Source organism: Oryctolagus cuniculus, chromosome 8 (genome assembly GCF_051225735.1).
Source record: "Oryctolagus cuniculus isolate XC-2025 breed Fujian yellow rabbit chromosome 8, ASM5122573v1, whole genome shotgun sequence".
Classification (NCBI taxonomy): Eukaryota; Metazoa; Chordata; class Mammalia; order Lagomorpha; family Leporidae; genus Oryctolagus; species Oryctolagus cuniculus.
Window position 1 is genome coordinate 20,194,497 of NC_142874.1, and position 22,627 is coordinate 20,217,123.

At 45.8% G+C, this 22,627-nt stretch overlaps 1 pseudogene; it reads right to left on the reverse strand.

Annotated features, from left to right (window-relative positions):
* Positions 1-13,109: 13,109 nt before the first annotated feature.
* LOC149124881 (U6 snRNA-associated Sm-like protein LSm3 pseudogene) lies at positions 13,110-13,898 on the reverse strand (annotated as a pseudogene).
* Between the last annotated feature and the right edge of the window lie 8,729 nt (positions 13,899-22,627).

A 22,627-nucleotide genomic window follows, 5' to 3' on the forward strand; every position in this document is an offset into this window, starting at 1 on the left:
ATCCTAGTACAGGAAGCCCACAGAACCCCTAATAAACACGACCAAAAGAGATCCTCACCACGACACGTTGTAATTAAACTCTCCACAGTGAAACATAAAGAAAAGATCCTAAAATGTGCAAGAGAGAAACGTCAGATTACTCTCAGAGGATCTCCAATCAGACTCACAGCTGACTTCTCATCAGAAACTCTAAAAGCTAGGAGGGAATGGCGAGATATAGCCCAGGTACTAAGAGAGAACAACTGCCAGCCCAGAATATTATATCCTGCAAAGCTATCATTTGTGAATGAAGGTGAAATAAAGACTTTTCATTGCAAACAGAAATTGAAAGAATTTGTTGCCACTCGTCCAGCCCTGCAAAAGATGCTTAAAGATGTGTTACACACAGAAACACAGAAACACGGTCATCAATATGAAAGAAGGTAAAGGAAGGAAACCAAGGAAGGAAACCTCACAGCAAAAGATCACAGGGAATTCAAAGCATATATTAGAACTTATCTTTGGCAAATGGCAGGGCAAAGTTACCACTTATCATTAGTCACTTTGAACGTGAATGGCCTGAACTGTCCAGTTAAAAGACACCGATTGGCTGATTGGGTTAAGGAACAAAACCCATCTATTTGCTGCTTACAAGAAACACATCTTTCCAACAAAGATCCATACAGACTGAAAGTGAAAGGCTGGAAAAAGATATACCATGCCAACAGAAATGAAAAAAGAGCGGGTGTAGCCATCTTAATATCGGACAACATAAACTTTACCACAAAAACTATTAAGAGAGACAAAGAGGGACACTATATCATGATTAAGGGATCAATTCAACAGGAAGATATAACAATTATCAATGTATATGCACCTAACTACAGGGCACCAGTTTATCTAAAAGATTTATTAACGGACTTAAAGGGAGACTTAGACCCCAATACAGTAGTACTGGGGGACTTCAATACTCCACTCTCAGAAATAGACAGATCATCCGGTCAGAAGATCAACAAGGATACAGTAGATTTAAACGACACTATAGCCCAAATGGATCTAACAGATATATACAGAACTTTCAATCCTACAGCTAAAGATTTTACATTCTTCTCAGCAGTACATGGAAGCTTCTCTAGGATTGACCACATACTAGGCCATAAAGCAAGTCTCAGCAAATTCAAAAGAATTAGAATCATACCATGCAGCTTCTCAGACCATAAAGGAATGAAGTTGGAAATTAGCAACTCAGGAATCCCTAGAGCATACGCAAACACATGGAGATTGAACAACATGCTCCTGAATGAACAATGGGTCATAGAAGAAATCAAAAGAGAAATCAAAAACTTTCTAGAAGTAAATGAGGATAACAGCACAACATACCAAAACTTATGGGACACAGCAAAAGCAGTGTTAAGAGGAAAGTTTATATCAATAGGTGCCTACATCAAGAAATTGGAAAGACACCAAATAGATGAGCTTTCAATTCACCTCAAGGATCTAGAAAACCTACAGCAAACCAGACCCAAATCTAGTAGGAGAAGAGAAATAATTAAAATCAGAGAAGAAATCAACAGGATTGAATCAAGAAAAACATTACAAAAAATCAGCCAAACGAAGAGCTGGTTTTTTGAAAAAATAAACAAAATTGACACCCCATTGGCCCAACTAACTAAAAAAAGAAGAGAAAAGACCCAAATCAATAAAATCAGAGATGAAAAAGGAAATGTAACAACAGACACCACAGAAATAAAAAGAATCATCAGAAATTACTACAAGGACTTATATGCCAGCAAACAGGGAAACCTATCAGAAATGGATAGATTCCTGGACACATGCAACCTGCCTAAATTGAACCAGGAAGACATTGAAAACCTAAACAGACCCATAACGGAGACAGAAATTGAAACAGTAATAAAGGCCCTCCCAACAAAGAAAAGCCCAGGACCAGATGGATTCACTGCTGAATTCTACCAGACGTTTAAAGAAGAACTAACTCCAATTCTTCTCAAACTATTCAGAACAATCGAAGAAGAGGGAGTCCTCCCAAATTCTTTCTATGAAGCCAGCATCACCTTAATTCCTAAGCCGGAAAAAGATGCAGCACTGAAAGAGAATTACAGACCAATATCCCTGATGAACATAGATGCAAAAATCCTCAATAAAATTCTCGCCAATAGAATGCAACAACACATCAGAAAGATCATCCACCCAGACCAAGTGGGATTTATCCCTGGTATGCAGGGATGGTTTAATGTGCGCAAGACAATCAATGTGATACACCACATTAACAGACTGCAGAAGAAAAACCATATGATTCTCTCAATAGATGCTGAGAAAGCATTTGATAAAATACAACACCCGTTCATGATGAAAACTCTAAGCAAACTGGGTTTGGAAGGAACATTCCTCAATGCAATCAAAGCAATCTATGAAAAACCCACAGCCAACATCCTATTGAATAGGGAAAAGTTGGAAGCATTTCCACTGAGATCTGGGACCAGACAGGGATGTCCACTCTCACCACTGCTATTCAATATAGTTCTGGAGGTTCTAGCCAGAGCTATTAGGCAAGAAAAAGAAATTAAAGGGATACAAATTGGGAAGGAAGAACTCAAACTATCCCTCTTTGCAGATGACATGATTCTGTATTTAGGGCACCCAAAGAACTCTACTAAGAGACTATTGGAACTCATAGAAGAGTTTGGCAAAGTAGCAGGGTATAAAATCAATGCACAAAAATCAACAGCCTTTGTATACACAGACAATGCCATGGCTGAGGAAGAACTTCTAAGATCAATCCCATTCACAATAGCTACAAAAACAATCAAATACCTTGGAATAAACTTAACCAAAGACGTTAAAGATCTCTACGATGAAAATTACAAAACCTTAAAGAAAGAAATAGAAGAGGATACCAAGAAATGGAAAAATCTTCCATGCTCCTGGATTGGAAGAATCAATATCATCAAAATGTCCATTCTCCCAAAAGCAATTTACAGATTCAATGCAATACCAATCAAGATACCAAAGACCTTCTTCTCAGATCTGGAAAAAATGGTGCTGAAATTTATATGGAGGCACAAGAGACCTCGAATAGCTAAAGCAATCTTGTACAACAAAAACAAAGCCGGAGGCATCACAATACCAGATTTCAGGACATACTACAGGGCAGTTGTAATTAAAACAGCATGGTACTGGTACAGAAACAGATGTATAGACCAGTGGAACAGAATTGAAACACCAGAAATCAACCCAAACATCTACAGCCAACTTATATTTGATCAAGGATCTAAAACTAATTCCTGGAGCAAGGACAGTCTATTCAATAAATGGTGCTGGGAAAATTGGATTTCCACGTGCAAAATCATGAAGCAAGACCCCTACCTTACACCTTACACAAAAATCCACTCAACATGGATTAAAGACCTAAATCTACGACCTGACACCATCAAGTTACTAGAGAACATTGGAGAAACCCTTCAAGATATTGGCACAGGCAAAGAATTTCTGGAAAAGACCCGGGAGGCACAGGCAGTCAAAGCCAAAATCAACTATTGGGATTGCATCAAATTGAGAAGTTTCTGTACTGCAAAAGAAACAGTCAGGAGAGTGAAGAGACAACCGACAGAATGGGAAAAAATATTTGCAAACTATGCAACAGATAAAGGGTTAATAACCAGAATCTACAAAGAGATCAAGAAACTCCACAAAAACAAAACCAACAACCCACTTAAGAGATGGGCCAAGGACCTCAATAGACATTTTTCAAAAGAGGAAATCCAAATGGCCAACAGGCACATGAAAAAATGTTCAAGGTCATTAGCAATCAGGGAAATGCAAATCAAAACCACAATGAGGTTTCACCTCACCCCGGTTAGAATGGCTCACATGCAGAAATCTACCAACAACAGATGCTGGAGAGGATGTGGGGAAAAAGGGACACTAACCCACTGTTGGTGGGAATGCAAACTGGTCAAGCCACTATGGAAGTCAGTCTGGAGATTCCTCAGAAACCTGAAGATAACCCTACCGTTCGACCCAGCCATCCCACTCCTTGGAATCTACCCAAAGGAAGTTAAATTGGCAAACAAAATAGAGGTCTGCACCCTAATGTTTATTGCAGCTCAATTCACAATAGCTAAGACCTGGAACCAACCTAAATGCCCATCAACGATAGACTGGATAAAGAAATTATGGGATATGTACTCTTTAGAATACTATACCGCAGTAAGAAACAACGAAATCCAGTCATTTGCAACAAAATGGAGGAATCTGGAACACATCATGCTGAGTGAAATAAGCCAGTCCCAAAGGGACAAATACCATATGTTCTCCCTGATCGGTGACGACTGACTGAACACCAAGAGGGAAACCTGTTGGAGTGAGGTGGACACTATGGGAAATGGTGGCTTGATCAGCATAGCCCTGACTGTTAATGAACAACTAAATACATTATCCCTCTTAGTAGTTTTTTTTATCTGTTCTACTTAATATGACTGGTTTAGATCTGTAATTGATGCACAGTTATTCTTAAGTGTTGAAAATTAACTGAAATGTGATCCCTGTTGAACATGGTGGTGGGAATGGGAGAGGGAAGAGATGTATAATTTGGGACATGCTCAAGCTGACTTGCCCCAAGTGGTGGAGTTGGAAGCATACCAGGGGATTCCAATTCAATCCCATCGAGGTGGCACGTACCAATGCCATCTCACTGTTCCAGGTGATCAGTTTCAGTTCACAGTTGGTCATGGTGAAGGGAATGGGAGTCAAAGGGGCACATAGACAAGTCTAGTACCTGCTAACGCTAACTGATGGAGTAAATAAAGGGGAGAGTGATCCAACATGGGAAGTGAGATACTCAGCAGACTCATAGAATGGCAGATGTCCTAAATAGCACTCTGGCCTCAGAATCAGCCCTAAAGGCACTCGGAGCTGGCTGAAAAGCTCATGAGAGTATTTCAGGCATGGAAAGCCAAGACACTCTGGCAAAAGATCTCTGCGAGTGAGATCCCAGTGGAAAGAACAGGTCATCAAAGAAGGAGGTACCTTTCTCTGAAGGGAGGAGAGAACCTCCACTTTGACTATGACCGTGTCTAAACAAGATAAGAGTCGGAGAACTCAGAGGGCTTCCATAGCCTTGGAAACTCATGACTGGAGCATAGGGAGATTACTGATGCCATAGACAGGAGTGTCAATTGGTAAAGTCAACAACAGGAGTCACTGTGCACTTACTCCTCATGTAGGATCTCTATCCTTAATGTGCTGTACATTGAGATTTAATGCTATAACGAGTACTCAAACAATATATTTCACTTTGTGTTTCTATGGGGGTGCAAACTGTTGAAATCCTTACTTAATGCATACTAAACTGATCCTCTGTAAAAAAAAAAAAAAAAAAAAAAAAAAAAAAAAAAAAAAAAAAAGAAAGAAAGAAATTATCAACTCCCAACTTGACTCTCACTGGGATTAAACATGACAATAGGTCTGCTCTGATTTCATCATCATTTAAAAAAATCATCTATTATTTTTCACTTTATGTTTCTGTGTGGGAGCAAACTGTTGAAATCCATACTTAATGTATACTAAGCTGATCTTCTGTATATTAAGATAATCGAAAATGAATCTTGATGTGAATGGAAGGGGAGAGGGAGTGGGAAAGGGGAGGGTTGTGGGTGGGAGGGACGGTATGGGGGGGAAGCCATTGTAATCCATAAGTCATACTTTGGAAATTTATATGCATTAAATAAAAGTTTTTAAAGTTCAAAATAAAAAAAAAAAACTTAAGTCTGTCTCAGTGCATTTTTTGAAATCCCATGGATAGCGTTTTCATGATACACATTTTCCATGAACTTTTTCAAAACTCTGTACATTTTAAAAAAGAAATTAAGAAAATTGCAACTCACTGGAAATTTATTTTCCTCTATTACATTGGGGCAAAAAACGAGTAAAAAAATAAAACTAGATACTAAAATTAGCTGATAGGGTAGCTGTTGTGTTTGTGAGGCTTAGTGATCCAGAATTTAAGAATGCTTCAGTGCAAATGGCAAATACTACAAGAGGTGATTGACATCTAGACACAAAAGGATTTAGCAGGGGGCCGGGGCTGTGGCATAGCAGGTAAAACCTTTACCTGCAGCACCAGCATCCCATATGGGCGCCAATTCGAGTCCTGGCTGTTTGACTTCCAATCCAGCTCCCTGCTGTGGCCTGGGAAAGCATTAGAAGATGGCCCAAGTCCTTCGGTCCCTGCATTCTCGTGGGAGACCTGGAAGAAGCTCCTGGCTCCTGGCTTCGGATTGCACAGCTCCGGTTGTTGCAACCATCTAGGGAGTGAACCAGCAGATGGGAGAGCTTTCTCTCTGCCTCTGCCTCTCTCTTGTAATTCTGCCTTTCAAATAAATAAATCTTTAAAAAAGCAGGGAACTTGATCGGAAGAGGAGCAGCTGGGACTTGAACCGGCGCCCATATAGGATTCTGGTGCCGCAGCCCAAGTCCTTGGGCTCCTGCACCAACATGGTAGACCTGGAGGAAGCTCCTGGCTCCTGGCTTCAGATCGGCGCAGCTCCAGCCGTTGTGGCCAGCTGGGGAGTGAACTAGCAGATAGAACACCTCTCTCTCTCTCTCTCTCTTTTTTATTTTATTTTATTTTTTTTTGACAGAGTGGACAGAGAGAGAGAGAGAGAAAGGTCTTCCTTTTCCATTGGCTCACTCCGCAATGGCTGCTGTGGCCGTCGCACCACGCTGATCCAAAGCCAGGAGCCAGGTGCTTCTCCTGGTCTCCCATGCGGGTGCAGGGCCCCAGCACTCGGGCCATCCTCCACTGCACTCCCAGGCCACATCAGAGAGCTGGACTGGAAGAGGAGCAACCGGGACAGAATCCGGCGCCCCAACTGGGACTAGAACCCCGTGTGCCGGCGCTGCAGGCAGAGGATTAGCCTATTGAGCCGCGGCGCCGGCCTAGAACACCTCACTCTCTCTCTCTGCCCCTGCCTCCCTGTAACTCTGCCTTTCTAATAAATACTTAAAAACAAAACAAAACAAAACAAAAAAAAAGAGAGAGAGAGAGAGAGAAGATGGTAGGTCAGAGATGGGAATGTGGCAGCTCAGGAAACAATCATAAATAACACAATGGTAGAAAACCATGCAATGTTTAAAAAAAAAAGAAAACAAAGAAAGGAGGTATCAAGCCATGGGAAGAGACAGTATCAAAAGGCTACAGACTGGTTGGTTCCCACTCTGTGACATTCTAGAAAAGGCAAAACTGTGGGGAGTGTAAGAAGTTGCCAAGGGTAAAGGGGAGGGAAACACAACTGGATGGAGCACCGAGGAAGAAACTGTTGTGGTGGAATCTTGTCCTTATCCCCTGGTCAACACCCACACAGTGTGCACCACCAAGAGTGAGCCTGTCGTGCACTTGGGACTTTGATGGTGATGTTGTGTTAGAGGAAGCTCATCGACTGCTGTGGACAGCAGGGGAGGCTGAGTGTGCACAGAAGGGCTGAGGCTCTGGGGAAACTCTGCTTGCTCTTCAGCTGTGCTGTGAACCTACACCTGCCCCTAAGATACAGCCTATTTTAAAGAGACTGCAAGCTGCCCACCCAATTTTTCTGTGCTCTCTTCTGTTAGTTTCCTAGGGCTGGCCATAACCAAGTCCCACAAACCTAAACCAGAGAGACGGATCACATCCAAGTTCTGGAGGCTGGAAGCCTCGGCAGAGTTGCTGTCCTTTGAGGGTTGGGAGAGAGAGTGCCTCGCATGTTTCTTCTGGCTTCCTAGCCTTGGGCATTCTTGGTTCATAGATGGTTGTATTAGAACATTTTCCATTGCTATAATGAAGTGCCTGAGGCTGGGTACATTATAAAGAAAAGAGGTTTATTTAGCTCATAGTTTCTGAGACTGGACATTCAAAGTGCACGGCACTGGCTCTCAAGAGAACCCCTGGCTGCCCCCCTCACAAGTGATGCAGACAGCATCATGGTGGGAGCACATGTAAGGACAGCTCCTGTGGGGGGCCAGGAAGCCAGAGAGCAGGGAGGGGCCCGATTTTTCTTTGATAACCAACTCAGTCCCCCTAAGAACTACCTAATTCCTCCCAAGAGCAGTGCTCCTGTGATCCTGTCACCACCCACTAGGCCCCATCTCCTGTAGAATTCGCACCGCTTCCCAAATGGCCACACTGGGTATCAGACTTCCAACACACGAACCTCTGTGACACAAGCCACATGCAAACCATAGCACTGAGGTTCTTCTGGTCGGTTCACACTGCCTTCTCTCTGCAGGCACACCCTGCTCACCAAGCCTTTGGGATGTGACAGTGGACCCATATGATTGGGTCACCTGGTGATATTAGAGGCATCTTAGTTTGTGGTGTTCACACGATGATGGAATTGCCTAGTGACATGTTCAGTGACACACGACTGTGTTTTTCTGTCTCTGTGTCCTGATTTCCTCTTGTAAGAACACTGGTCATACTGCATTGGGTCCAATCTGATGACTTCACTTTAACTTGGTGACATCTGTAAGTACCCCATCTCCAAATAAAGTCTCATTCTGAGATGCTAGGGCCCAGGACTCCAACATGCCATTTTTTGGGTGGAATACAATTCAGCCCATAACACCTCCCTTCCTTTTTTCTTGGTAACAGACCCCTAGGTTTGTCTGGCCTCCACCAGTTGCCTTTACAGGTAGGTGTAGACATAGGGTACAACACTGGCCAAAGAGATGTAAGCAGATTTCTTCCAGGGCTACATGTTCCTCTGGCTGCCTCTATCCTTTCTATCCCTGTCTGGCATGGGAGGGAGCTTAGAGTTGGCCTGGACTGGATGCCCAGACATTACAAGATGACTTGAAGAATGGCATCCCACAGCCTCTACTCCAGCAGGGATTGCTTGCTTGCTTGCTTTCTTTCTTTCTTTCTTTCTTTCTTTCTTTCTTTCTTAGATTTATTTATTTATTTATTTGAAAGTCAGAGTTACACAGAGAGAGGAGAGGCAGAGAGAGAGAGAGAGGTCTTCCATCCGATGGTTGACTCCCCAATTGCCCACAATGGCTGGAGCTGCGCTGATCCAAAGCCAGGAGCCAAGAGCTTCTTCTGGGTCTCCCACACAGGTGCAGGGGCCCAAGGACTTGGGCCATCTTCCACTGCTTTCCCAGGCCATAGCAGAGAGCTGGATCTAGAACCAGCACGCATATGGAATGCTGGAGCTGCAGTCTGGGGCGTTAACCTGCTGCGCCACAGCACCAGCCCTGGGGACTGCTTATATCAGGACTTTGGTGAGCAAAATAATCCCATACTGAGGGGATTTGGAGAACCCTCAGCTGAACTCAGCCCTAATGGGAAGAAACCTTTGGATGAAAGACAAAGGAGACTTGAGGACATTGGGATGAGGGCTTTTGAACAGAGATTGCACCAACTCTGCCTGGGGACTGCTGTGTGGGCAGAGCCGCCTCATGCTACCTGACGCACCTGCCCTCCATGGGCTAGAACTTTGTGGGAGAGCCCGAGTTAGTGCCATTCAGCCTCTCTCTCCACCTGCCCCAAGGAAAAGCTCTCTTGTAGGGAGTTGAGTGGGAGCCATAGAAACAATCATTTGCTAGGCCACGTCCTAGGAGTGGCAGAGCAACAGAAGAGAAGGGACTTGGGCCCAGATTCCATGCAGCTGCTGTCTTGGCCTGCACCTCTGTGTAGTGTGATTTGGGGTTAATATGTCATCTGAGTTATCCTAGGAAGCACCTCTAGCTTCAAACCAGCAGCCCACTACACAGTGACAGTACACAGGTTTACTCCTGAAAGTAAAACAGTGTTTGTATAAAGTCTGACATAGAATCTGCATACTTTTGTGATCTCTTCTAGTCCATCTCAGAAGAAAAGGACTCGGGGCCAGCATCGTGGTACAGCAGACTAAGCTGCCTCCCGCGAAGCCAGCATTCCAGATGAGCAGCAGTTCGAGTCCTGGCTGCTCCACTTCCTATCCGGTACTCTACAAGTACTCCTGGCAAAGGAGCCGAATATGCCCCTAGTGCTTGGGCTCCTGCCACCCACGTGGGAGACCCACTGGTCCCCATCTGAGCATTTTAAAAGAATTTTCCATCCTGTACAAAAATCTTGCAAACTGAAATTTATACCAGGCTTTGGATCCATTTATTAAAAATAGAAATGCAATACTAGTTAGTTTGCAAGAACAATATTAGGAGGTGGCACCCCAGTGAATGAATTCCAGTACAACTTTCCTGTAGCTGGGGCGTGGATTGGATGAGTCAGGACTGGAGTTTCCTGAGTCTGGCTGACGTTTGGGTCTGAGGATCTGTGTAAGGGTGGGTTCTAGCTTTGAAGGTCATTGATGCAAGCCTCAGCATAAAATGGATTTAGAAACAGACCTTCACCCTTGCTTTTTCATGAAGTGTGAAATGAAGATTCTCAAAATAGTGAAACATTTAATCCCACTGCTTTTACTGAAAAATGAGTATACTTCAAAAAGTTCATGGACAAATGATATTATGAAAAAAGTATGAATTTCAAAATTTTTACATCAAAATGAACCATTTGGGATGGACGTTTAGTGCTGGGGTTAAAATGCTGTTTGGGACACCTGCAACCCGTATCAGAGCGCCTGGTTTGGGTCCCGGCTCCTCTTGTCCAATCCAGCTTTCTGTTAATGTGCACCCTGGGAGGTAGCAGGTGACAACTCAAGCTTCGGGGTCCCTGTCACCCATGTGGGAGACCTGGTTCACTCCCCAGATGGCTGCAACAGAGCTGCCTGAAGCCAGAAGCTTCCTCCAGGTCTCCCCCACGGGTGCAGGGGCCCAAGGACTTGGGCCATCTTCTACTGCTTTCCCAGGCCACAGCAGAGAGCTGGATTGGAAGAGCAGCAGCCGGGACTAGAACTGGTACCCATATGGGATGATGGCCCTGCAGGTGGAGGATTAACCTACTGCACCTCAGTGCCGAGCCCTGGATGGGATTCTTGACTCCTGTCTTTGGCCTGGCCCAGCCTCGGCTGTTGCAGGCATTTGACAAGTGCTCTGCAGATGGAAAATCTTTCTCTGGGTCTCTCTGTTTTTTTGTCTTTCAAATAAAGTGGAAATAAATAAAAATGTTTAAATAAACTTGTCTTTTAATTCTATTTTCCACAATTTTTGCGAGTACCTCTGTGTTAGCAGCTAAATAGACAGACATGTGTGTGTGTGTGTGAATACAAAAATTTTTAGGAGTAAGAAGAAATAAAATTATCTAAAAATTATTTCATCTCTTCCTTTTAAATTTCGTTTGGGTGTTTCTTAATGTACTTAATATGGCTAGTAGTTTGTAATTATTTTTATTTATTTTTTATTTAAGAAGCAGAGAGACACAGACAGAGAGAGCTCCTATCTGGTGATTTGTTCCCCAAATGCCTGAAATCGCCAGGTGAGGCTGAAACTGGAAGTGAGGAACTCAGTCAAGGGCTCCCACCTGAGGAGCAGGGACAAGTCAGGAGTTAAGTCATCCCTGGTGCCTCCCAGGGTCCTCATTAGCAGGAAGCTGGAGCCAGAGCGCTCTGGGAATTGAACCCAGGCATTCTCATGGGGATGTTGGTATTTCAACCAGAGTCTTAACGGCTCTGTCAGACACCTGCTCCACAGTTATCGTTTTATTTTATTGATTGATTGATTTTATTTGAGAGGTAGTTACAGACACAGAGAGGGAGAGACAGAGAGGTCTTCCATTTGCTGGTTCACTCCCCAAGTGGCTGCAATGGCCAGAGCTGGGCCCATCTGAAGCCAGGAGCCAGGAGCCTCTTGTGGGTCTCCTGCAAGGATGCAGGGCCTGAGCACTTCAACCATCTTTTGTTGCTTTCCCAGGCCATAAACAGAGAGCTGGATCAGAAGCAGAGTAGCCGGGACTTGAACCAGCGCCCATATGGGATGCCAGCACCACAGGCAGAGGCTTAGCTTAGTATGCATAGCACCGGCCCCTACTGTTTTAGATGAATCCATGCAAGTACATTGGGATTCTTGCTGAACTATTCTTTCTGAGAAATGTGTGTGATCTAAAGAGCTTGAAGCCTGCTGACATAAATGCATGGTCAGTGGTCTGTGAAGGCTGCTTCACAGACAACAGGTGTCTTCAACTTTGTGGGTTCGTGGTTTTATGACCTGATGTCTCTGTGCCTTTTCAATGTGTGGAACGAGGCAGAGGCAGGAGCCACTGCTTGAGAATTCACAGAGCATCTTTCTCGTTGGGGCAAGAGGTGGAGGAGGAGCCAGTAGTCTCATCAGTTCTGTTTATCGTAGCCTGGGTTGTACACGTCAGTCTCCCTATCTTTGCAGTCAGCGTCTTATATTTGGATGCTGTTTGTTTTCTACGCAAGCAGCTTCTTCCCCAAAGTATTTGGCGTTTGAAAATCACTCATATCCTTAAAAGACGCTTCTTGATTCTTTACCAACTTGGCTCCAAGGACTTTAGAAGGGAAGCGATTTTTTTTTTTTGACAGGCAGAGTGGACAGTGAGAGAGAGAGAGACAGAGACAGAGAGAAAGGTCTTTCTTTTCCGTTGGTTCACCACTTAATGGCCGCTGCGGCCAGAGCGCTGCGGCCGGTGCACCGCGCTGATCCAAAGCCAGGATCCAGGTGCTTCTCCTGGTCTCCCATGAGGGTGCAGGGCCCACGGACCTGGGCTATCCTCCACTGCACTCCCGGGCCATAGTAGAGAGCTGGACTGGAAGAGGAGCAACTGGGACAGAATCCATTGCCCCGATCAGGACTAGAACCCAGTGTGCCGGTGCTGCAGGCGGAGGATTAGCCTATTGAGCCATGGCGCCGGCCAGGGAAATGATTCTTGACATGATGGTTGAGTCAGGCTTCGTGAAAGCCAGCAACTGTGCCTAGTACGATGCCACAGTGATGTCCCTCTGAGACTGCCGGGAACGTGCGCCTTCTGAGAGTTTTGTTGCATGAAAGTGCAAACAGAGACCTTCTGCTTTGGACTTCCTGACCAAGCTTAACAAAACAGCATTTCCTAATTTTAAAAAGGCAAGGAATTTAAAGTGTTGAACTTGTTTTCTTTTCTTTTTTTTTTAAATAAAGTCAGAAAGGAAACATCAACTTTATTTTAAAGGAAAAAAAAATCAGAGTGCATTTATACAATGGAGCAAACCAACTCCAGAAAGAGTTCTACATGTCTCCCACGTTGACTGGAAGGGCTGAGGGAAAATAGAACTGTCCTTCAGCTTCAGAGGTTCTAAGTTGCAAATCAACTCATTTCAGGAGTGGAAGAATCCCTGGGTCATCTCTCAGTATCAAATTGTACACAAATTTCTCCTGTGAATGTCCTGTCCCTTTAAAGAGGCAGTTGTATGAAGTCTACTTCCCACACAGGGTCAGTTCTTTGTTTCAGTCACCTCTCAGTGGAGGGGCAGCCAGCACAACACCACCTGTCCAGACAAAGCGCATTAGGATGTTCCGTTTTGTTGACCTATGTCTCTCTTCCCATGTTTCTGCACCAATTTCTGTGGCCGTCACTGTTCCTTCCACATCTCCCAGCATCACGTTTCAGTGCTGATCATAAGCATAATCTGCCTTGAAGCTCTCAGCACTTTCTCATTTTCACATCGGTTTGTTCACCCGGGCTGAGCCTGAGGAGTCCCAGGGGCTCTTCAAAGGTGTTGGTAGTTTGTTGCTGCTCCGCGTCGTCAGCCATGTTTCAAATCCTGCCCTGAATGCCTTTTCTTTTCCTCTTGTGTCCTGACGACAGCCAAGGTCTGGTTCTGCCAGCTGAATCTCAGCAAGACGCTTACACCACGTTACAGCTCTCTCAGACTCAGTTTCCTCACCTGCAAAGTGGGGACAATGACAACTGCTTCCTTAAGATGCTTGTTTATTATCAGATTAGCCTGCAGTAATGTTGCAGTCGTTTGGGGAGTGAACCAGCGGATGGAAGATTCTCTCCCTCTCTCCTCTCTCTGCAACTCTGCCTTTCAAACAAATAAAAAATAAATCTTAAAAAAAGAATTGCCGGCACTGCAGCTCACTAGGCTAATCCTCGCCTGCAGTGCCGGCACACCGGGTTCTAGTCCTGGTTGGGGCGCCGGATTCTGTCCCGGTTGCTCCTCTTCCAGTCCAGGTCTCTGCTGTGGCCTGGGAAGGCAGTGGAGGATGGCCCAAGTGCTTGGGGCCTGCACTCACGTGGGAGATCAGGAGGAAGCACCTGGCTCCTGGCTTCGGATCGGCACAGCGCTGGCTATAGTGGCCATTTGGGGAGTGAACCAACAGAAGAAAGACCTTTCTCTCTGTCTCTCTCTCTCTCACTGTCTAACTCTGCCTGTCCAAAAAAAAAAAAAAAAAAGCATCACTGACTCTTCTTCTCCTTTTGAAATAAATACATAAGTAAATAAATAAACATAAAAACATCTTGAAATTTAATCCCCACTCATGGGGGCTCAGCCCTCAAGGTAGATTAATCCACTCCTGGATCAACAGATAAGTAGGTTAATGAGCCATCTCAGCAGTGGCTCTGCTGTAAGAGCAAGTCCTCCGCGGTTTCCGTGTTCCAAGAAGGCCTGCAGAGGTACCAGCACCATGATCTTGGACTTGGCCAACTTCCAGAACTGTGAGCCAAATAGAACTCTGTGCCTTATGAAGGCCCCAAGCTTCGGGCTTCAGTTCTAGCAATAGAAAACGGCTAAGAGAACAACTCAGCAGAAACAAGGGAAAAAGCTACGGGTCCTTCCCAGTGCGGGTTTGCTCGGATCACATCCTGTTGCCTAGGGACTTGCTGTTTCCGTCCCAGATGACACAGTCTTATTTCACAGGCAGGAAGCCAGCGTCTCCTGGAAGCCGCTTTTCCTCTCACCCTGTCTTCATCTCAGAGTCTCCAGACTTCTCATGTCCTCCAGGTTTTTGAACCTGCTGTCCAGGTTTTGGACTTAGGACCACTGCAGATGTCTTAAGCGGGAAGTGGCTCCGGGCTTGAGTCAGTTTCTATACTGAACGCGTTGCTGGGTTCTTTATTCTATTCTAGCTCCTGCCCTCAGCAAGGTCTCTGTCTGTTAAGAAGGCTCTGTGTTGGGGCTGGTGCTGTGGCACAGCGGGTTAACGCCCTGACTTGAAGTGCTGGCATCCCATATGGGCGCCGGTTCGAGACCCAGCTGCTCCTCTTCCGATCCAGCTCTCTGTTGTGGCCTGGGAATGCAGTGGAAGATGGCCCATGTCCTTGGGCCCCTACACCCATGTGGGAGACCCGGAAGAGGCTCCTGGCTTCGGATCAGCACAGCTCTGGCTGTTGAGCCTTCAAATGACTCTATGAATCATTTTGAGACCAGGGAAAAAAACTGGCTCTAAAATACGAAAACAAAATCAATAAAGTAAGCATTTAATGAAATATCTACAAATTAAAAAGTATGTTGACATTAATGAGTAAAATATTAATATTCATAAACATAGTAATTACATTTGAAAACCATTAGTGGTGGGCTAGATTATTTCCCTCCAAAGGATTCTTGCTGAGAAACCGTAACTGATTATAAATTAAGGAGTTTACTTGTAGATAAATCATTCAGAGGCAAAATTATTTTGCAAAATATTTTAAGAAGGGGTCAGGCATTGTAGCACAGCAGAGGAGACACTGCTTGGCTGCATTCCACATTGGAGAATCCATTCCACTTCCAATCCAGCTTCGTGCTAATGGGCACCCTGGGAGGTGGCAGGTGATAGCCTAAATACTTGGATCCCTGCCACCCATGTGGGAGACCCAGATGGAGTTCCGGTTTCCTGGCTTTGACATGGCCCAGTCTCAGTTGTTAGCATTTGGGCAGAGAATCAGTGGATGGAATATCTCTCTGACTCTGTCTCCCTGCCTTACAAATAAATAAATAAAACTTCGGGGCCTGCACTGTGGCGTAGCAGGTAAAGCTGTTACCTGCAGTGCAAGCATCCATTTAGGTGCTGGTTTGAGTCCCAGCTGTTCCACTTCCGATCCAGCTCTCTACTATGGGCTGGGAAAGCATTAGAAGATGGCCCAAGTCCTTGGGCCCCTGCACCCATGTGGGAGACCCTGAAGAACCTCCTGGCTTCGGTTTGGCCCAGCTCTGGTCGTTGAAGCCATTTGGGGAGTGAACCAGTACATGGAAGGTCTCTCTCTCTCTGCCTCTTAAATAAATATTTAAAAAAGTAAATAAAGCTTCTAAAAATTTGCTTACTTACTCATTTTTTTTTTTTTTTACAGGCGGAGTGGACAGTGAGAGAAAGAGACAGAAAGAAAGGTCTTCCTGTACTGTTGGGTTACCCTCCAATGGCCGCTGTGGCCTGCGCACCGCGCTGATCCGAAGCCAGGAGCCAGGTGCTTCCTCCTGGTCTCCCATGCAGGTGCAGGGCCCAAGCACTTGGGCCATCCTCCACTGCACTCCCGGGCCACAGCAGAGAGCTGGCCTGGAAGAGGGGCAACCAGGACAGAATCTGGCGCCCCGACCGGGACTAGAACCCGGTGTGCCAGCGCCGCAGGCGGAGGATTAGCCTAGTGAGCCGACCTTACTTACTCATTTCCATCTAATTGAAAGGCAGAACAACAAAGAGAGAGAGCGAGAACAAGAGAGAGCAATCTTCTATCCATTGATTTTCTTGCCAAATGTCCACAACAGCCAGGGTTGGACCAAGAGCCAAAACCAGGTGCCTGGAACTCCATATGGGTCTCCCAGTTAGGTGGCAGGGGCCCAAACACTGGAGCAATATCTGTCCCAGCACCATGTTTTAAGCAGCCCAATCTTTCCCTGTTGATCTTTAGTAACTAAGCACTCTATTACCAGTAAAGGCCCCATATATGCACGGGTGTTTCTGGACTCTTTAGTGCCAGTGTTCTGTCTGCTTATTTCTGGGCCAATATACACATCTTTAACTTTAGAGAGAGAAAGATCTTTTACCTGCTGGTTCATTCCTCAAGTGCCTACAAAAACTGGGACTGTGCCAGGCTGAGGTTAGGAGCCAGGGGCTCCCACGTGGGTGGCAGGAATACAAGTACTGTAGCCATCACCTGCTGCCTTCCAGAGTGTGCAACAGCAGGAAGCTGTAATTGGAACCAGAGCCAGGTGTCCCAAGTGTCCCAGGTGTCCCAAGTGGTGTCTAAATGGTTGCGCCATGGGCCTGACCCATCTTCAGAACTTTATGTCATGATATTTGCAATGGCAAGGTCCTCATCATACTCTATCCACAGTCTTCATAATTCATGAGCCTTTATTCTTCTATCTAAATTTTAGATTTGACTTGCCAACTTCTATGAAAAATCCCATTAGAATTTTTGTTGAAATACTTTTAATTTATCAGTCAACTTAGAGGAATTGATATCACTTTTTAAAAAAATGTTTATTTATTTATTTGAAAGAGTTACAGAGAGAGAGAGAGGGAGAGACAGAGAGAGATCTTTCATCTGCTGGTTCACTCCCCAGATGGCCTCAATGGCTGGGGCTGGGCCAGGCCAAAGCCAGGAGCCTGGAACTCCCTCGGGGTCTTCCACAAGGGTACATGGGCCCAAATACTTGGACCATTTTCTGTTGCTTTCCCAGGTACATTAGCAGGGAAGTGGATCAGAAGTGGAGCAGGCGCTGGCCCTGTAGTTAAGCATCTGCCTTTGGCACTGGCATCCCGCATAGGCGCTGGTTCAAGTTCTGGCTGCTCCACTTCTGATCCAGCTCTCTGCTATGGCCTGGAAAAGCAGTAGAAGATGGCCCAAGTGTTTGGGCCCCTGCATCCTTGTGGGAGACCTGGAAGAAGCTCCTGGCTCCTGGTTTTGGATCGGCCCAGCTCTGGCTGTAACGGCCATTTGGGGAGTGAACCAGCAGATGATGGAAGACCTCTCTCTTTCTTTCTGAAACTCTGCCTATCAAAAAAAAAATCTAAAAATAAAAAAAAGCAATACAAAATATTAACAGAGCAAAAGTTTGGTTAAACAAACAAACAAACAAACAAAAGAAGTGGAGCAGCCGGGACCTGAGCTAGTGCTCATATGGGTTGCTGGCACTGCAGGCAGTTGCTTAACCCACTGTGCTGCAATGCCAGCCCCCAAGGAATTGTTATCTTAACATATTGATTCGGCTGGCTCCACGGCTCACTAGGCTAATCCTCCGGCTTCCGGCGCCGGCACACCAGGTTCTAGTCCCAGTCGGGGCGCCGGATTCTGTGCCGGTTGCCCCTCTTTTAGGCCAGCTCTCTGCTGTGGCCAGGGAGTGCAGTGAAGGATGGCCCAAGTACTTGGGCCCTGCACCCCATGGGAGACCAGGAGAAGTACCTGGCTCCTGCCATCGGATCAGTGCAGTCCACCGGCCGCAGCACACTGGCCGCGGCAGCCATTGTAGGGTGAACCAATGGCAAAGGAAGACCTTTCTCTCTGTCTCTCTCTCTCACTGTCCACTCTGCCTGTCCAAAAAAAAAAAAAAAAGTTGATTCTTCCTGCCCAAAAATATGGTTAATGTTTCTAATAATTTAGATTTATTATTTTTTGCTTGAAGAACTGGATTCATTTATTTCTAGGAATTTTATTTTTGCTGCTCTTTAAAGATATATTTCAACATTTCCACTTTCTAATTGTTGTTGATGTATGGAAATACAATTGGTATTTGTATATAAAGTACAAATACCATTGTATTGAGGAACCAAGTGAAGCATTTATTCTAATTATTTACTTGCATATTCTTTTTGGTGTTCTGCATAAATAATCATATCAGCAAGTAAGAGCCATTTTTTTTTCATTCTTTGGAATCCCTACAAAATTTTTTTAAACTTTATGTTGTTGCACTGGGCAAGATAATCAAGCTAATACATTTTTTAGGATTTATTTATTGATTTATTTGAAAGGCAGAGTGACAGAGAGAGAAGGAGAGAGAGAAAGAGCAAGCTTCCATCTGCAGGTGCACTTCCCAAATGGCTGCAATAGTCAGGGCTGGGCCACACAGAACTCAGGAACTGGGAACTCCACTGCATTCTCCCACGAGTGCAGGGGCCCAAGTACTTGGATCATCATCTGCTGCCTTCTCAGGTGCATTAACAGGAAGTTGGAATGGAAGCGGAGTAGCCAGGACTTGAACTGGTGCTCTGATAAGGGATGTGGATACATCACATATGGGTGCTTCTGCACTACAGCACCAGCCCCCGACCCACAGTACAGATGACAGCTCACATCCGTGTCTTGTTCTTGTTCTAAGACACCATGTCTTGTGCTTGTTTCACCACTAAATATGATATCTGCTATAGATTTGTCTTCAATGCTATTTTTTTCCTTTTTCTATCAACTCTCTCCAAACTCACTGAGCTCATTTTGAAATTATAGCTATTACTTGCCCCTTACCGGGCCAGGTGTTTTATGTATTATCTTATTAATCTTCATAATAACCCTCATGAGGTACATTTATTGTTTCCTTAGAGAAGTGAAATAGCTTTTCCACAATAATATTGCTGGCTGGAATGAGGTGATGATGTAAATGCAGTGCTGGAGCTGCCTGACTTTGCAGCCCCTGCTCGTTCCAGAGATCTTTGCCTCCTTTACCTTGAGTTACAGTTGATCCCATACAAGGAATGGATGGAGGTGACAGAGCAGTCAAAGACGGAATGGAGGAGGGGTGCGGAGAGAGCACGGGAGAGAACGGGAAGTGCGGAGAGCGTGAACTGCCCCACCCCAGCACGTGACGTGGAGTTTGTATGGAGCAGGCATCTGCCTTACAGGCATCTGCTTCTCCTCCAAATGTCTTTCCCTGAGACATCCTGGGCTATCTATAGCTTGGGAATCCCACCAGCTGTTGACTGCCGATGGTGACACAGCACTTTCCACTACTTTCTGCTCTCATCCAGTCGCAAGTGCGCCTCTGCTTTTTTTCCACCAGCTTGGCTCCCCCGATGGCCTCTTCCTGGAAGTGACTCACCCTTCCTGCACGTCCTGTGCCAACACTTGCTCTTCTGTTGCACCACACACTCCTGTTTAGCCTTGCGTTACTTTTGAAGAAGAGTCATCAATAGAAGATGGAGATTCTTTCAGTGCAAGAAGATTTACTCATTTATTCAATGCAAATATGTATTTTTTTTTTTGACAGGCAGAGTGGACAGTGAGAGAGAGAGACAGAGAGAAAGGTCTTCCTTTGCCGTTGGTTCACCCTCCGATGGCTGCCGCGGCTGGTGCACCGCGCTGATCCGATGGCAGGAGCCAGGTACTTCTCCTGGTCTCCCATGGGGTGCAGGGCCCAAGTACTTGGGCCATCCTCCACTGCACTTCCTGGCCACAGCAGAGAGCTGGCCTGGAAGAGGGGCAACCGGGACAGAATCCGGCGCCCCGACCGGGACTAGAACCCGGTGTGCCAGTGCCGCAAGGCAGAGGATTAGCCTAGTGAGCCGCGGCGCCGGCCGCAAATATGTATATTTATTTTTAAAGATTTATTTACTTGAAAGGCAGAATTACAGAGAGGGAGAGACTTAGAAAAAGAGAGAGAGAGAGAGAGAAAGAGAGAGAGAGAGAGAGAGATCTTCCATCTGCTGGTTCATTCCCCAGTGGCCTCAATGGCCATTAATGGGCCAGGCCAAAGCCAGGAGCCTGGAACTCCACTTGGCTCTCCTATGTGGGTGCAGGGACCCAAGCACTTGGGCCATCTTCTGCTGCTTGCCCATACATTAGCAGGGAGCTGGATCGGAAGTGAAGCAGCCGGGATTCAACTAGCAGTGACATTTTGACAGCAGGGACTTGATTTTAGAGCACCGAGACTCCATCTTGAGAGAACACCCCCCCCCATCATGAGACTATGGCCTGAAACTAACTCTGGTCTAAAACTGAGACAATAACAGTACACTACATCTTGTTTGGCAAAACATAGAAACTCTCTAGCATGATCGCTCAAGCTTAAAACAGATAGGTTTCACCTGGATTAATGTTAAGATTGTAATTTGTCTATGTCCCACTTATGATTTAGGTCAGTACCTGGACTAATGCCAAGACTGTACTTGTATTGTCAAGATTGTAATTGATATTAGTTTCCCATATGCTTTAGGTCAGCTTGACCCTAGTAACCATGAATTCCCCCTGTCCCTAGTAACCATGTGTTTTCATCCCCTCCTTGTGGTTTTTGCCTTTATAAACCCTGTTGTTTGAGCTTCAGGGTCGAGAGTTCTTTAGAGCATGAGCCAGCTCTCCACTACCAGCAAAAAAGGACTATCAATTTTTTTTAGATTTTTTTAAAAAAATTTGTTTGAGAGGTAGAGTTACAGACAGTGAGAGGGAGAAGGGAGAGAGAGAAAGAAAGGTCTTCTGTCTGCTGGGTCACTCCCCAAATGGCCGCAATGGTCGGAGCTGTGCCAACCTGAAGCCAGGAGCCAGGAGCTTCTTCTAGGTCTCCCATGCAGGTACAGGGAGAAAGAGAGACAGAGAGAGAGAGGTCTTCCATCTGCTGGTTCACTCCCCAGATGGCTGCAATGGCTGGAGCTGCACTGATCTGAAGCCAGGATCCAGGAGCTTCCTCCAGGTCTCGCACGCGGGTGCAGAGGCCCAAGGGCTTGGGCCATCTTCTACTGCTTTCCCAGGCCACAGCAGAGAGCTGGATTGGAAGAAGAGCAGCGGGACTAGAACTGGCACCCATATGGGATGCTGGCACTGCAGGCGGAGCACCAGTCCCAGGACCATCAAATTTTATCATTGTGTTCTGCTCCTCTGTTTGCCCTCGCCTAGGCACAACAAAACCAGCACTCATACATGTTGCTATTGTTGCAGGTGGCAGCTTAATCTGCTGTGCCACAATGCCAGCTCCCAAAAATATATATTTTTAAATATTTTAAATTATTTATTTGAAAGGAAGACTCAATCTGGGTCTCTCATGTCTGTGGCAGGAATCCAAGTACGTGAGCCATCATCATCTGCTGCTTCCCAGGGTGTGCACTGGTAGGAAGCTGAATCAGGAGCAGAGTTGGGACTCAAACCCAGGCACCCTGATATGGGATGCAGCCCAAGCAGCTTCTCCTTTTTTAAAATTTATTTATTTATTTTAAAGTCAGAGTTACACAGAGAGAGGAGAGGCAGAGAGGTCTTCTATCCGCTGGTTCTCTCCTCAAATGGCTGGAGCCGGGTGGATCCAAAGCCAGGAGCCAGGAGCTTCATCCAGGTCTCCCATGTAGGTGCAGGCACCCAAGGACTTGGGCCATCCTCCACTGCTTTCCCAGGCCATAGCAGGGAACTAGATTGGAAGTGGAGCAGCCGGGACTTGAACTGGTGGCAGTATAAACTGCAGGCCGCAGCTTTTATCCCGTGCACCACAATGCCGACCCCCTAAGCAGCTTCTTAATGGATCCACTAAGCACTGCCCCTTATTCTGTAAACACTGATTGAGTGTCTCTGATGTTTCACAAGCCCTGCAAGGGACTAAGGACCTAGCAATAAGGTGACAAAGGCTGTACTTGTACACAAAAAATAACTGTAGATTGGAATAGGGGACAATGATGAAATAAAGTGGTGCTATGACAGAGAGTAAGTGAGGGACAACTTCTAAGACAGGATGGCCAGGGAAGACATTGCTAATGAGGCCATATGAGTTGAGAGCTGAAGGCTGAGGGGAGGGCACTGGGCGGAGGAATCAGCATGTGTCAAGGCCTGGAGCCAGGAGAACTCTTGGCAAGTCTAAGGAACAGAAGGTCTGGCTGGAGCGCAGAGTTGGGGGAA